Below are 16,198 nucleotides of genomic sequence, written 5' to 3'. Positions count from 1 at the left end.
GAGAATAGGTCTTTGCTCTTGATTGAAATAGTTTAAGAGTTTGCAGTATTCTACTGTCCCAATAATGCCTAAAGCTGGGAAACATTAATAATTTATGTAAATTATGACAGGAACAAATATGTTTGAATTATCAACTTACATATTTACATTTTGACTTAGGATGGAATTTATGTTTAGAGTTGTGATTACAAAATTATTGTTTTGCCACTTTTTAAAATGCTATTAAAGAGTTGGAGAACTAGCTTAAATGTTCAATCTTGGGACACACTGTAGATGACAATTTCGAGTTTGGCTTCTGATACTATGAAATGGGACAAACTGCTTCAAGATTACACATTGAAATAGTAATAAATACTACTTTTAGGCCTTACTAAAAATGGCTCAATTAACTGTACTCATGTACATTTATTTCATTTATATTTCATAGAAACAGAATTCTAAATATAATTTAGAATTTAGAAGTGGGAATCTATGAAGTAAAATACTACTTATTTACTCAAGGTCACACAACGATTTGGTTTCTAAGCCAGAGACAGAAACTCAATTTCCTAACATCTACCCCAAGCTGCTACATGGATAACTCTAGAAATTCCATCTGTGAAATTTCAATCAAGACAGATATTTAAGCCCTTTGAAAAATTTGCTTACCCTGTAATTCCACATTTCAGACTGATTATTATACAGTAAGCCACAGTTGGGTTTTTTTTTTGGATAGTACATGCTGGCACAGCATTTTGCACCACTTTGGAGTAACCATGACACACACACATTTGAATAAATTAATGTCTAGTCTCAACTGACTCTTCTCAGTTGACCAGTATAATCTCCTCTCTAGAATATAAAATGATTTCTTAGCTAGTTTTTCTTTCCTTTTAAAATGACACTCATATCTATAGGTGTCCATCTAATATTCCACGTCTGAGACTTTGGAGTCAGTGGAAAAGGAAGAAATGATGAGAAAACCATTTAGAACCATGTTAAATGTTTACATGAAAATTAATCACAAGTCTACTACTTACAAGCTGTGTGACATTACAAAATAACTACTGCCTCTGTGCCCCAGTTTACCTTTCCGTAAAATGAGCATGATAATATAGGTTCATAACTTATTTTCCAAAACCCTTGGGTCCAATGGTGTTTCAAATTCAGAATGTTTTGGATTTTAGATAGGTAATTCAGTGCAAACACCATATATTTACATAACAGTCACAGTAGGGTTTCAAGCAGTATATTAAAATATTAAAATTGCTGCAGCAAAATGAATAAATACTCAAACTAAGAGATAATTCAAGAATAAAAATAGCCTCATATCAATTCAGGTCAGATTTCTGCCTGTGTGAAAAAAAACCAAAACCAAACAAAGTTTTCAGAGACTTTTGCCTTTCAAAATTATAGCTGAAAGATCGTAGACCTGATATAATATGTAAATCATAGAGTAATTTAAGTGGATAAATAAGTTATTTCATGCAAAGCATTTATACTGGTAACTGACACATAGTAAGTTACCTAATTATTATTTTAATATTGTGTATCATTTTTTCTTTGAGATGTTACACATCAATTAAATCAACTTGTTTGCAATAAAATATAGTCAGTTGCCCAAGATTATACTAAGATCTTTATATACACTATCTCATTTACTCCCCTTATCAGTCCTCTGATAAACACTATTATTGTTGCCATTTTCCACTGAGGAAATTATCATTCTTTGTAATATACTCCCTTAATCAAATTTAATAAATTGATGTGCAAGCCATGCTTCATACATTTCATACAGAGAATAGTATTCACCTCAAATAAATTCCTCAAAATTTGTTCTTTGTGAAAAAAGTTTTCAAAATTGCACTTCAGTTGATTCAAGCATCTTGTTTCCAAATAGGAATGATATTCATTACTTATTTGATGAAAGTTTATTTTAAGCCAGTGACTCATTTTACAATTATAAAAATGAAGAAAAGATATTCAAAGTTATCAAACTCACATATAACATGTTTCTAAAAAAATTATAGTTAAGAAATATCTACACTTGTCTTTTCTTATTTTCCAGTATCAGATGTATAAACAAAAGGGTTCTCTTAGCTATCTGGTGGCTAACAAATTTTTGTACAGTATGAATTATGCTAAAGAATAAGCCAAGTAGCAGTACATTTAAAAAATGTATAAGTAAATGAATATTATAGATTTTCCCTAAATATTAGAGTCAGATGAAAATGCAGATTTTTTTATAAAGGAAAATTATGTAAAATTATGAACTACTAATGCATTGGTATACATCTTCCCTGTATAGTGTCTTATATTCCACTTAGTATATTACAAACATATTTTTATATCATTAAATAGTCTGATAAATCCTTATATTAATTATTTATAGGTAAATAATATTTAATATAATGTTGAGCCATAATCTTCTAATTAATTGCAAATTATTGACTTTTAGATTATGACTATCCTAAAATGAAAAACAATGTAATGAAATTTGTGTATAAAAACCTTTAAACACTTTTTGAATAAAATTTTCTTTAGATTTCTGTCTCATATAAAATATCTATACAAAAATTCATAACACATTTTATGTTAAACTAAGCCATAATGTGTATCACATGGATGTTACAAAGTATTCCTTTTTGTGCTTTAAAAAAAAACTCTTTTGGATCACACAAATATTCAATTTTAGTGGAAAGAGAATATAGAAAAAGAGTACTGTATATCTTTCAGATCTGAAAGAGAGTGAAAAAAATATGATTATTTTTTCCAACTCCTTCTTACATAGGCTTATTGAAAGATGAAAGCTCCTAATTATATTGTTTTATCATAAAGCTATGATAATTACCACCATTTTTAAAGGAAGGATATTTTGTTTTAATTAATTTGAAATGGTAGTTTGTACAAATGGGAGATAGAAAAAAAAAAATCACTTCGTGCAATTGGCTCCAAAAAACATGAAGCTCCAACACCTGGATTCAGATGACATGAATACTGTACATAGAAAATCCTAAAGATGCCACCAGAAAACAATTAGAGCTCATCAATGAATTTGGTAAAGTTGCAGGATACAATATTAATACACAGAAATCTGTTGCATTTCTATACACTAACAATGAAATATCAGAAAGGGAAATTAAGGAAACAATCCCATTTTCCAGTGCATCAAAAAGAATAAAATACCTAGGAATTTATTCCTAGGATGCAAAAGACCTGTACTCCAAAAACTTTAAGACACTGATGAAAGAAATTAAAGATGACAAACAAACAGATGGAAAAATATACCATGTTCCTGGATTGTAAGAGTCAATATTGTTAAAATGACCATACTACCCAAGGCAATCTACAGATTCAATGCAACCCCTATCAAATTACCAATCGCATTTTTCACAGAACTAGAACAAATAATTTCACAATTTGTATGGAAACACAAAAGGCCCGGAATAGCCAAAATAATCTTGAGAAAGAAGAATAGAGCTGGAGGAATCAGACTCCCTGACTTCAGACTATACTACAAAGCTACAGTAATCAAAACAGTATGGTACTGGCACAAAAACAGACATATAGATCAGTGGAGCAGGACAGAAAGCCCAGAAATAAATCCACACACTCATAGTACATTAATCCATGACAAAGGAGGCAAGAATATACAATTGATAAAGGAAAATCTCTTCAATAAATGGTGCTGGGAAAACTGGACAGCTACATGTAAAAGAATGAAGTTAGAAGATTCTCTAATACCACATACAAAAATAAACTCAAGATGGATTAAAAGACCTAAACATAGGACCAGATACTATAAAACTCCTAGAGGAAAAACATAGGCAGAACATTCTTTGACATAAATCGCAGCAATATTGTTTTGGATCCATCTCCTAGAATAATGGAAATAAAAGCAAAAATAAACAAATGGGACCTAATTAAACTTAAAAGCTTTTGCTCAAGAAAGGAAACCATAAACAAAATAAGAAGACAACCTATGGAATGGGAGAAAATATTTGCAAACAATGAGGCTGACAAGGGATTAATTTCTAAAATCCCAACAAGGGATTAATTTTGATATTAAGCTCATACAGCTTAATATCAAAAAAACAAACAATGCAATAAAAAATGGGCAGAAGACCTAAATAGACATTTTTCCATAGAAGACATATAGATGGCCAACAGGCACATGAAAAGATGCTCAACATTGCTAATAATTAGAGAAATGCAAATCAAAACTGCACTGAGGTATCACTTTACACCAGTCAGAACGGCCATCATCAAAATGTCTACAAATAATAAATGCTGGAGAGGATGTGGGGAACAGGGAACCCTCCTACCCTGCTGGTGGGAATGTAAATTGGTGCAGCCACTATGGAGAATGGTATGGAGGTTCCTTAAGAAACTAAAAATAGAGTTACCATATGATCCAGCAATCCAACTGCAGGGCATATATCTGGAGAAAACTATTTGAAAAGATACATGCAACCCAATGTTCATAGCAGCACTATTTACAATAGCCAAGACATGGAAGCAACCTAAGTGTCCATCAACAGATGAATGGATAAAGAAGATGTGGTATTTATATACAATGGAATACTACTCAGCCATAAAAAGAATGAAATAACGCCATTTGCAACAACACGGATGGACTTAGAGATTATCATATTAAGTGAAGTAAGTCAGAGAAATATCATATGATATCACTTACATGTGGAATCTAAAAAAAAATAATAATACAAATAAACTTATTTACAAGACAGAAATAGACTCACAGACATTGAAAACAAACTTACGGTTACCAAAGGGGAAAGGTGGGGAGACATAAATTAGGCTTTGGGGATTAAAAAATACACACTACTATATATAAAATAGATAAACAACAAGGACCTACTGTATAGCACAGGGAACTATATTCAGTATCTTAAAATAACCTATAATGGAAAAGAATCTGAAAAAGAATATATATATATATTTATATCTGAATCACTTTGCTGTATACCTGAAACTAACACATTATAAATCAACTATACTTCAGTAAAAAAAAAAAAAGCAAAATAATTACCACATTCTTTTCAATAATATCCTGATATATTATAGTATGTTTCTAGAAACTTTCAGTTCTCTAGAAGATTCAATCTTATACAGATATTCTAGAGAGGAAATATGCTTTCAGTAAATATGTTTTTTTGTTTGTATGTTTTTGTTTAAAGCAATTAACATGAGGTCTCAAAATGACATTCTGGAATTATAAGTGCCTTAAATTTAAAAATAAAAAGAATGGATATCCAAATTGGGGAACCCAAGAATGTGGGTTTGATGGGCAGAGGTTATAGGAAGAATGGGGACCTGGACCATGTATTTCTTAAGTCTGATTTTTTCCCCTCATGTGCATATAAAGAACCATTAACAATGTAATGATTAATTTCAGAATAACAAAAAAGTCCAGCTATGATCCTGAGATTTAATGAGCCCTTTTCTGGAACACATGACATTTGTTCTTTCCTTCTAACAGATAAGTCCTCTTTGAACCAAAGCTAGACAATTGTAAAAGGCTGTCTGGCCTGAAGAATCCCTTACGGACTAAGTAAAAAACTTGAATTTAGCTTACATTTAATTTGTAAGTAATGTAACAATCCACACTTTATATTAACAAATGTGTAACAACACAGGTAGGCGACCAATCGTTATTCTTTACCCTCACATTTTGTAGTTAACGTAGTTATATATTATATTATAGTTAATATAAAATAAACAGGCAATACAGCATAGGTAGGGAGAGCTGTGGACATGTTTCACCCCAATACTTTATAGTTAATAAATGGTACTATATTTGAGATAGGGAGACCTTTAGACAGGTTGGCCTTCTTCATCTCATGTAATGCAATTGAACATTTCCCCAGTAATACTGATCAAAATAAAGAACAAAGTCTATATGTTCTCTGAATTGTGTTAAAGTTTGTAATTCCCTGGTTATAATACAGATTGACCTTTAATATAATGCATTTTGTTTTCTAAAATGAGATGAGAACATAAAATTTGCATTATCTAAAGTCACAGCATGAGACTGCTTAAACTCTGCAGCTGGATGTTTATAGCTGCTTTTCTCCTAATTCTCTTTGTAGTGCTGTAATTGGATGTGCTACATATTAAAATTCACATCTTTTGTGCTGATGTTGTATTAATGCATTTTCTCAAGTTGAGTGTTCAACTGTGACAACACAAATAATATGAAAATATAAAGGGCTCTGCTATCCCCGTTTTCTTCCTTTTGCTATGAATTAAAGAAAATGACCTCATTATGACAATGGATTTCTCCATGACCTACTACTTTCTTATTTCTTTAACGTCCTCTCCTGATGGTCCTGTATATGCAATTTATGTTGTACTAAAATTCTCATGATTCAGTAAGAATTGAACCGTGATGCCACACTAGGTAAGAACAATGTGGTAGGGAAGAGAAGTTATTTTAGATGTACTGAATTAATTGAAAGTGGGATGTAATAGAAAAGGGATAATCTTGGATGACTTCCAAATTTGTATTTTGTGTGACATAGTGAAATGAAGTCCTAAGGGCAGGGTGGGAGGGTAAGAATTTGGAAATGACATCATATCATATCCTTTGGTTTCTCTACACCTTTCCTGTACCTGTGTAAATAGTTTCCGTATGAACCTCTTCTCCAGTTTATGTCATCTGTTTCCTGCCAGGACCTTGACTGGTATAATAACTGGCACCCAAATTGGCCTCAGGAAGCAGAACTTCAAATTTTGGAAATAGATTGCTCACATATTTGAGGAGTGCTGGAAATGGACACGGGTAATCCATGACATGCAGTGACATTATGATTACTCAAATGATCACTTATTTTAGCATGTGATGAAGTATATGGGCAGGCAACAGTATTGGGAATTCAAGTGGATGTAAAACTCAGTTGCTATAGCAAAAACAGTGATTATAAAAGTTGTGGTGTCACCTGGCTCCTTCTGATGGCCCTAGAGAGTAAATACATTTAAAATGAACAGTTGAAAACTAAAAATATCTGGCATAGATGATTAGAAAGCTTAAAAAGAAGTCTTGAAGGAGGTTCCTCATTTCCTATGGCCAGAGGGTGAGAACCAAGTCCAGGGTCCAATTCTGAGGATTTCAGAATTCAAATAAATTCTCAAGTGCACCAGGTCTCTTACACTGATAGAAAAGTATTGGTGGCAGAAGGGGTGGAGTTTTAAACCACGAGAAAGTGTCATCTGAGTAGCAAGGATGAAGCTGGGAACTTTGATGTTCTCCCCACTCCCACCATCAATTCACTGAAACACAAGACATAGAGGGGAAAAAAAAAAAAAACTCTTCTGTATAAAAGTCTTTCAATGACTGCACTTGCATCACAAACTAATTCCCCTCACAACCCATCCATCACTGCTTCTGGACAAGGATTGCTCTATGAGGAGATGGCCCACACACCCAAAGGAGGTCAGGACCTCTCCAATCTTTATTGGCAAGAAACTAAAGAATGTGTGTGGGAGTGGATTTTAAGGGATTAGACCAAGAAGGATAAAATATAAGGCATAGTCAGGCTGAATCACTGTCATGGATGCATTCAGCCAGAATATTAAATTTAATATATTGGCCTAAGCATGTGAAAAGTCGTTAAAAATCTGATGAGTTGGCTCATTGAAGCCTGGACTCATCAATACCCCACATTTTACAATGTGGAAATGCCTGACCTTTGATGGTATACTCTAAAGGAAGAAGTCTGAAGGCTCAAAAAGACAGAAACGTTGGAATGAATCCACTCAGCCCCTTCCAACCATATCCCAAAGATGGATACTTGAGAATACTTCCTTCATCAAAGCTCTAAGAAATGTGTTTATTACTGAGGAGGCTGCCAGCCTGGTAGGTGTGGAATTTTAACTGGCTGCTAACCACAGGCATTATTAAAAATTAAATTAATTATCCCAAAAGGCTATTAAAATAATTCTTCTTTCCCCAGCTATATATATATGTGGAGCAGGAACTCCTTCATATAATTCAACCAAAACAACATATTGCAACATATTGGATACAGAAACATATATGGGATCCCAACCGTCTTTTATTAAGTCTGAAAAAAATAAAGAGATTTGAAAAAATATGGAGTAATGCCATTTTTCTTATTATATTTTTTATTTTAGAAAATAGTTATTTTTCACAAACTGCATTACTTATGTTAGCATGTAAGCCTCTCTACTATCTGATTTATTAATTTTAAATAAATAAATATTTTGAAATTGTGTGATTTTAACTTATAATACAGTGAATGGTGAGATATACTTGTATGTGTCTATGTATAGTAAAAGACTTCTTTCCTTAATAAATCTTAAGAGTTTAAAAAGAAGGGGTTCAGAGACAAAAAAAAGTTTAAGAACCAGTGCTTTAGACCATTTTTCTGCCAGATAGTCAAACAGCTCCCTCTCTCATCTTTCCTTAGGTCTTTATTAAAGATCACCTACAATGACTATCAGAAGTAAAATTGCAATTCTTTTCCTCCGAATATAAATCTCCTATCTCCCTCCTTTGCCTTATTTTTAAAAACTTATCATTAACTTACATGTATCTTATTTATTTTATTTACTGTGTGTCTCTTCAGGTGAATATTATAAGTTTCCTCAAGGCAGGGAAATGGTATGCCATATTTACCACTGTATCTATAATGTCTAGAAGAGAGCCTCATATGTGGTAAATGTTTAATAAATATTTTTAAAATATATATTATCTTTTGAATAAATATTTTGTTGAATGAATAAATGAATTTCAGTTATCAATTCTATGGATAGACTTCTCTGACTTCCCTAATTAGCTAGAGCAAGGGTTCTAGTTTTGTGCCATGGACTTGTCAGAGTATATTTTTCTAAAGTTTAAGAATATTATAAAATATCAAATGAACACTTGTCAAAATGTATTCAATTCATTAATGAGGTAACTAGCAGGAAGGTTAAGTTTGTTCAAAGGAACAGATGTTGGGTTGTCATTGGAAAAACAATACCAAATAAGCTTTCTGGTTAGATACAAAACTGGTTAATATCCTACAGAGCAATAAAACCATAATTTGGGGGATTATATTTCCTACTGAAAGAAAATAAACAGACAAACATACACAAGTTAACATGTAAAATCATACGGTCTGGGTCTTTAATTGATAGGTGATAATGACAAACAAACAATAGAATTATTGATTCCTCTGGGTAATAAAATATTCTTTGGATTTCTCTGTTAAACAATATTCCAATATGACATTGAAAGGATATATTGCTCTCCCATCATCTTATTTCCAAATTTTAGACAGTTTTTCTCAAGCATTGTCCTTGTATGATCATAAGTAATCTCCAAAGACTATGCCCAACCACAAAAATGGTTGGTGTCATTGTGTTTTGACCTGATTATTTACATAGGCTTACTGTACTGAGAAGTGCTAATTAATAAAGCCTCATAGAAAATACAGGGTTGAGCAAATTTAGGCTAGAAAATTAACTTTTATCTAGAAATTTCATAAGGAATATAGGATTGGACTTTTAAAATCTTTATTTGCTCTTTTATTTTGAATCTAGAAAACCAAGCACAAAAGTCTCTTTGTATAAGATTTCTTGCAGTCCCTATGAATTTGGGTGAACTCTCTTTCTGAAATCACCCAAATAGTCTAAGAGCCCCGGCCTACCAAGAAGTGACTTTTCTTATCAGTTTGGGACTGGGATCTTGTAATTCATATAATAGATACCAGTTCAGTTTGGTGTGAGTGTGTTGTGGACATTGGTTCCATATGTGAAGTGAAACACTTATTCCTTAATGGTGAGCTTCTGCAACATATTATCAAGTATAATACTCTATTATGACCTTGGTTGCACTGTCAATTTGTCAAATGTGTCTGGGTAAAATGAAAGGTGTATTTTTATTGAACCTATGAAATAAATGAATTGTCATGAATAGTAAGACTAAATGAAAGCATCTATTTCTAAATTCTAGAGGTCAGTGAGACTCAGATATCATTTTCTAAAGGTTTCATTTCAATTTACAAGAGCATAGTCTACTAAACTGAGGGCTAGAAGTGGATTAATAAGAAAAGGAAAGGCATCCTCATAAACTCGTCAGAAAATAGATATTTAGAAATAATAATAACAGTATGCCCAAAGAAATAACCACAAGTAAATATGCCTCATTAGTGTATTTGATTCTATGTAATTAATTCCTGTTCTTCTGGATCTGTTTTCTTGAAATCTTCTGCTTCTGAATGAGAATGATTCCTGAAAACCATAATCCAGTCCTCCGGGCTGCCTAAAAATTGTCTGAGCAATTTTCACTTAAACTCCAAAGGCTGTAACCATGAGTCTGTCTCTAAAAAGATTACCTGGTATAGTCCCTTTCAATGAGTCTCTGAGACTGCCTCAATTTTTTGTATGTAGTGTATAGCAGAGCCCTCAAGAAAATATGAAAGGAAATAAGAAATTATCATTTGATGATAAGACTGATGAATAGAAGTAGTTAATTATTAGAACAACCAAAAATATCAGAATGAGGAGAGATTATCAAATAGACCATAAAACCAGATTCCCACTTATTGAGGCTGCAAATTGCATAAGAATAGACATAAAGATGAATGGAATGGCATGGAGCCCAGAAACAGACTTATGTAGAAATGATCAGGTTTTGCTTTTGTCTTTGTTTTTTTTTTTTTTTTGCATAAATGACAAGATAATTCAATGGGGAAAGGATTATCTTTTCAATAAATGGTGCTGGACCAATAGGATAACCATATGCACACACACACACACACACACACACACACACACACACACACACACACACAAAGAAAAGAAAAAGAAAAAGAAAGAAAAAACCTTGACCTATATAAAACTTGAAATGGCTCATAGGTCTAAATGTAAAAGCTAAAACTATAAAACTTCTAGAGGAAAACACAGGAGAATCTTTGTGACCTTGGCTTAGGCAAAGGTTACTTGGACATGACAACAAAAGCATGATCCAAAAAAGAAAGCATGGATAAATTCAACTTCATCAAATTAAAAATGTTGTTCTTTGGAAGACACCATTAAGAAAATGAAAACACAAGCCACAGAAAGTATTTGCAGATCATGTATCTGATGAAGGACTTGCGTCCAGAATACATAAAGAAGGCCCACAACTTAATAATAACAAACAACCCAATTTAAAAAAGGGGCAAGGATTTGAATAAAGACATCACCAGAGTAGACATAAGGATGGCAATAGGTACATGAAAGAATGCCCAGTTTAATTAGTCATTAGGAAAATTCAAATTAAAATCACGCCTATTAGAACGGCTAAAATCCAAAAGGGAAAATGCCAAGGGTTGATGACGATGTGGAGAAACCAGAACTCTGCCAAAAACCATGAAAGGTCTGAGATTTTACCCTGCTTGAAAGATAACAAAGTAGCCTTCCACATTTTGTGGATGCTGGCAGAAGACACAAGACCCCTGACTCTGAGACAAAGGACAGTTTATCACTTAAAACAATAACAGTAGCCAGAGTATTATTTTCCTGCATCAGGTCCCTGAGCCCTAATTCCCACAGAGTGATGGCAGTAAGGGCCAGGTGGATGCTGTAAGTGCAGTGGCTTTTTATCACAGCTGAAGAGCCCTAAGCTTAGGGAATCTGAATCTTCTGAAACTGAATCTTCAAATCTGCTGATCTTTTGCCTCAGAGGAAGACATTATCTTATTATACTAGGTAGTAAGCAAACGTGCTCCTGGCTTTTTCAAGGCTGTTCACTATACAAAGATACTTAAAAAGAGATAGCCTGAGACAAAAGATCAGTCAATTGCTCTGCTCACAAAATGTGCAGAAACATGAAAGATACATGAAAATTGTCTCAGTATCCTCAAATATTACTGGTGAGAATGTAAAATGCTACAGACGTTTTGGAAATATTTGGCAGTTTTTTAAAAAGTTAAACATACACTTACCATACAATTTGGTGAGTCTATTCCAAGCTATCTACCTAAAAAGCAGAGAAAAAATATACAATATATCCATAGAGACTTAGATACGGAAGTTTATAGAATAATCATTATTCACGATAACCCCCAAATTATACCTCAGTAAAACTGTTTTTAAAATTCATGGAAAGAAAAAAAAATACAGCAGTGTGTCTAAAGTTCCTGGTTTTAAATTCTCTTCTATCTGGCAACAACCATCTTCTTACCTCCTTCAGGCAGTCTGGCCGAGGCATGCAGCGGATTCCAGTTAACTGTCTCAGCACCAGGTTTAAGGCGCTTAACCCTGTTAATGGTTCTCAACCCCCGCTGTGCTTCAGAATCACCTGGAGAGTTTTTAAAATGTACTAGCAGAGGAGAAACAATCCTCAATTCCAAGATTTTGATTCAACCAGCTTGAGCACACTATTCTTTTGTTTGTTTGCCCCCCTGTTGATTCTAAGCCAAAGATGAGAAAAAAATACTACACTACTTTTCTAGAAACTTTTCTAGAAAAATTTTGAAGCTATTTTGGGAGTCAGTATTGCTGGCACCTGTGATCACAGCCGGCCCCCAGTGAAACTCATGGTAAGCAACTGAGGAGAAGGTTTTCCCTACCTAATCCGTAAAACTGTAGTTCTCAGCACGGGATTGGGGTTCAATACCCCTTGGGGAGTTTTCTCAAATATGTGTGCTTGGCGTCTCATTGTTCTCCTACGCCATACTGGAAATTCCCCTGCCATTTTTCACTTCTCTCCACTCAGATTTCATAGACACACACTGCTGGGTGGATAGAATTTCTTTTACTTTTTTGAGGGGCGGGGAGGAGGGAAGGGGAGAAAACCAAAGAGGAATTAAGATAGAGCCTATAACTTAAATATGTACAGAATGTACTTTATGTCCTGAAAGATAAATATTTCGTATTAATTCTTTCTTTTCAATTTTATCTTCTTTATTAAAATTTCAATTTATGAATGTATTGGTAATCATTTTAACTAATTAAAAATTCAAAGATATATAAATGAAGTTAAGATTCGCTCCCACCCTCTTCATTCCTACCACTTGGTAGCTACTCTAAAGGGCCTAGTTCTTTTTCTTCCTCCATGTCTTTTATGCTCACACAAACATAAAAAATCATATATAAAAAGCCTATTGTTGTTATGGCTTTTCTTAAATTCATCTTAATGATTCATTATGATCAATACATATCTCTTTCTGATCAATATATATGTGTATAATTACATCTTCCTTTAAATAATTGCATAAGAGAACGACTGTACCAAAGTTTTTTGATGGATATTTGAACGCTCCCTAGTTTTTGCCATTACAAATATATCACCTTAAATGTCACTAAATACATAGCCTTACATGTTTGTACTGTGGCACTTTTATTTTTGTTGGATAGACTCCCCCAAGTAGGATTACTTCATCAAAAGTTGTGTGTGTGTGTGTGTTTGATATATAGATATTGCCAAGTATTTTTTAAAAGATTGCAGCAGCTTGCACTGTATGTTACTGTATTTTAAAATTTTGCTAATTAGCACAAGGCTGAAGATAATTATATTATTAATGACTTGTAACCCTCACTGTGCATTTCATTTTCATTTTTTATGTTTCAGGTGTACAGCATTATGGTTTAACAACTGTATACACTACAGAGTGATCACCACCACAAGTCTAGTTACCATCCATCACCATACATTGACACCCTTCACTCATTTCACCTACCCACCAATCCTCTTCCCCTCTGGCAGCCATTAGTCTTTTCTCGGTATCTATGAGTTTGTTTTTGTTTTATTTTGTTTGTTCCTCTTTTTTTTTTTTTTTTTTAGATTCCACATATGAGTGAAATCATATGGTATTTGTCTTTCTCTGTCTGACATTTTTCATTTAGCAAAATGCTCTCAGGTTCCATCCATGTTGTTGCAAATGGCAGAATTTCATTCTTTCTTTGGCTGAGTAGTATTTCATTGTGTATATATACCACATCTTTATCCTTTTATCCATCAATGAGGACTTAAGTCGTTTTCTTATATTGGCTATTGTAAATAAAGCTGCAATGAATATAGGGGTGCATATATCTTTTCGAATTAGCATTTTCTTGTTCTTCAGATAAATGCCCAGAAGTGGAATAGCGGGGTCGTATAACAGTTCTATTCTTAATTTTTTGAGGAATCTCCATACTATTTTCCACTGTGGCAACACCAATTTACATTCCTACCAACAATGTATGCGGGTTCCCTTTTTTCCACATCCTCTCCAACATTTGTTATTCCTCATCTTTTCGATAATAGGAATTCCAACAGCTGTGAGGTTGCATTTCACTTTCACTTTTCTCGACTACCTGGGAGTATGAGCAGCTTTTTGTATGCTTATTGACTATTTGGATTTCTTCTTTTATGAATTTCCTTAGAGTAAGACTTTGGTTTTTTTTTTTCTATTAGGTTCCTTGTATCTTTCTTACCAACTTATAAACCCTTTTTGTGTCTTAGCGAATGTATGTCTTTACCTATCATATCTGTTGCCATATTTGCCCCAAATCACTTGTCTTCGACTTTATGGCATTTTCCTCTTATGACAATGTATGTGTAGTTAAATATGACTACCTTTTCCCTAATAACTTCTGAACCTCCTGTCTTGTTGAAGAAGACTTTTCCCATCGAGAGCTATGAAATTTTCCAAAATGTTATTCTAGTGTTTATATGGGTTTAGAGTTTATATTTAAAGTTTTAAAATTTCACCTGGAACTTACCTTTGTACAGAGGTAAAGGTTTAATCTTTGCTTTCTTCCAGAAATGTGACTAATTATGTCATCATTCATTGTTACCAAAGTCCTCATTCCCCACTTGATTAAATTGTCATCTGTCATTTATTAAATTCCTAACACACTCTTTTGGATGCTCTACTCTACACTTTTTGTCTTTTCTTGTGCCTGCCTCAAACTGTTTTGATTACTGTGATCTTATGTTAATATTCTTTCAACACTCACTTCTTATGATACTAAACTGTAATTTTTTAGCCTGAAATAGAATAAATATGCTTATTTTTACTTGAATTATTATTATAGTTGAAGTCTTTATGTAACATTTAAAGTGTTTCTGTTTTTTCTCTGCTAGATTACTATACAAATATATGAATGTCTTTTTAAAGTTAAACTATTTCTTCAAGCCAGCAGAGGGTGTACAAGGTACTGTTTTACTAGTGAGGAATTAAAAATCATTTAAACATGTGTTCTTTTACTGATTTAGGGAATAAATTTAAGAATTCAAAATATTTATTCCATCAAATATCTTTATTATTAGAAGTTTATGCCTATATAATCAAAACTTGCCTAAATATTTGTTGGCCCGCCATAAGCCACATAATTTTATTATTATTATTATTATTATTATTATTATTATTATTATTATTATTTTGGCCACACCACGCAGCTTGTGGGATCTTAGTTCCCCAACCAGGGGTTGAACCCAGGCCCTTGGCAGTGAAAGCACGAAGTCCTAACCACTGGACCACCAGGGAATTCCCACTTTTAAATTATTATTATTATTATTATCATTATTTTTTGGCTGAAGTCACATAGTTTAGAGAAGAACCTAAATTTTCTTTTGAACAAAGATAATTTTTGGCATAAATTTATACATACAATGCAGATAATACAAAACTGAAATAATGTATGGAGTAGAGTAAATGTAATTCCAACTTATTTTTGAAAATCAAACTCATGAAAAATTCAGAGAAAGTGACTGTAGAATAGTTAATAAACTTATTATTTTGTCACTTATTTTTGATCACATGAGCCCTCATTTAAAATGCTAGAATGTACAGATAAACACAGGAAAGTCTTGAATGAATAACGTTTCTAAACATTTTTGATGTGCTTCTTTCCTTAAAATGTAAGACATTAGAAAACACTGCAAACATGTAAGATAAAAGGGGGTTGATGATTTAGTAGGAACTTATAAAGGGGCTAGTTTATATTGGATATTTTGAAAAAGCTGTGTTATTCCAATGAAAGATTTTGTCTGCAGGCTGCTGCTCTTTGATATTTGGAAATATCAGAATGATGGAGACTGCTGTGAAGTAGAAAATGCTTCAATGAATCTCTCAGTAGCAGTAATTCAATCAAGCAAAGGTTACAAAAGCCCTGTGGGCCACTTGTTATGTGATAGCAGAGGTAGAACTGATTTTGTTGTATCAAGTATTTTTTAAGCCAGGAAGCTTAGTGTTAAATTTAAAGCTCTATCAGGGTAACTCTA

The 16,198-nt window shown here is 33.0% G+C and overlaps 1 long non-coding RNA gene across 1 annotated transcript in view; it reads right to left on the bottom strand.

Moving 5' to 3' along the window:
* Window positions 1-16,198, bottom strand: part of LOC309609380 — a 24,532-nt gene extending 8,334 nt beyond the window's left edge. Inside the window, exon 1 of the long non-coding RNA XR_014233394.1 lies at window positions 11,934-16,198. This is a non-coding gene — a long non-coding RNA (uncharacterized lncRNA). The remainder of the gene's footprint in view (window positions 1-11,933) is intronic.

The sequence above is a fragment of the Balaenoptera borealis genome (assembly GCF_965194805.1).
Source record: "Balaenoptera borealis genome assembly, chromosome: 13".
Classification (NCBI taxonomy): domain Eukaryota; kingdom Metazoa; phylum Chordata; class Mammalia; order Artiodactyla; family Balaenopteridae; genus Balaenoptera; species Balaenoptera borealis.
Note: the sequence above shows the minus strand (reverse complement) of the source record. Positions and strands in the feature narration are given on the sequence as shown.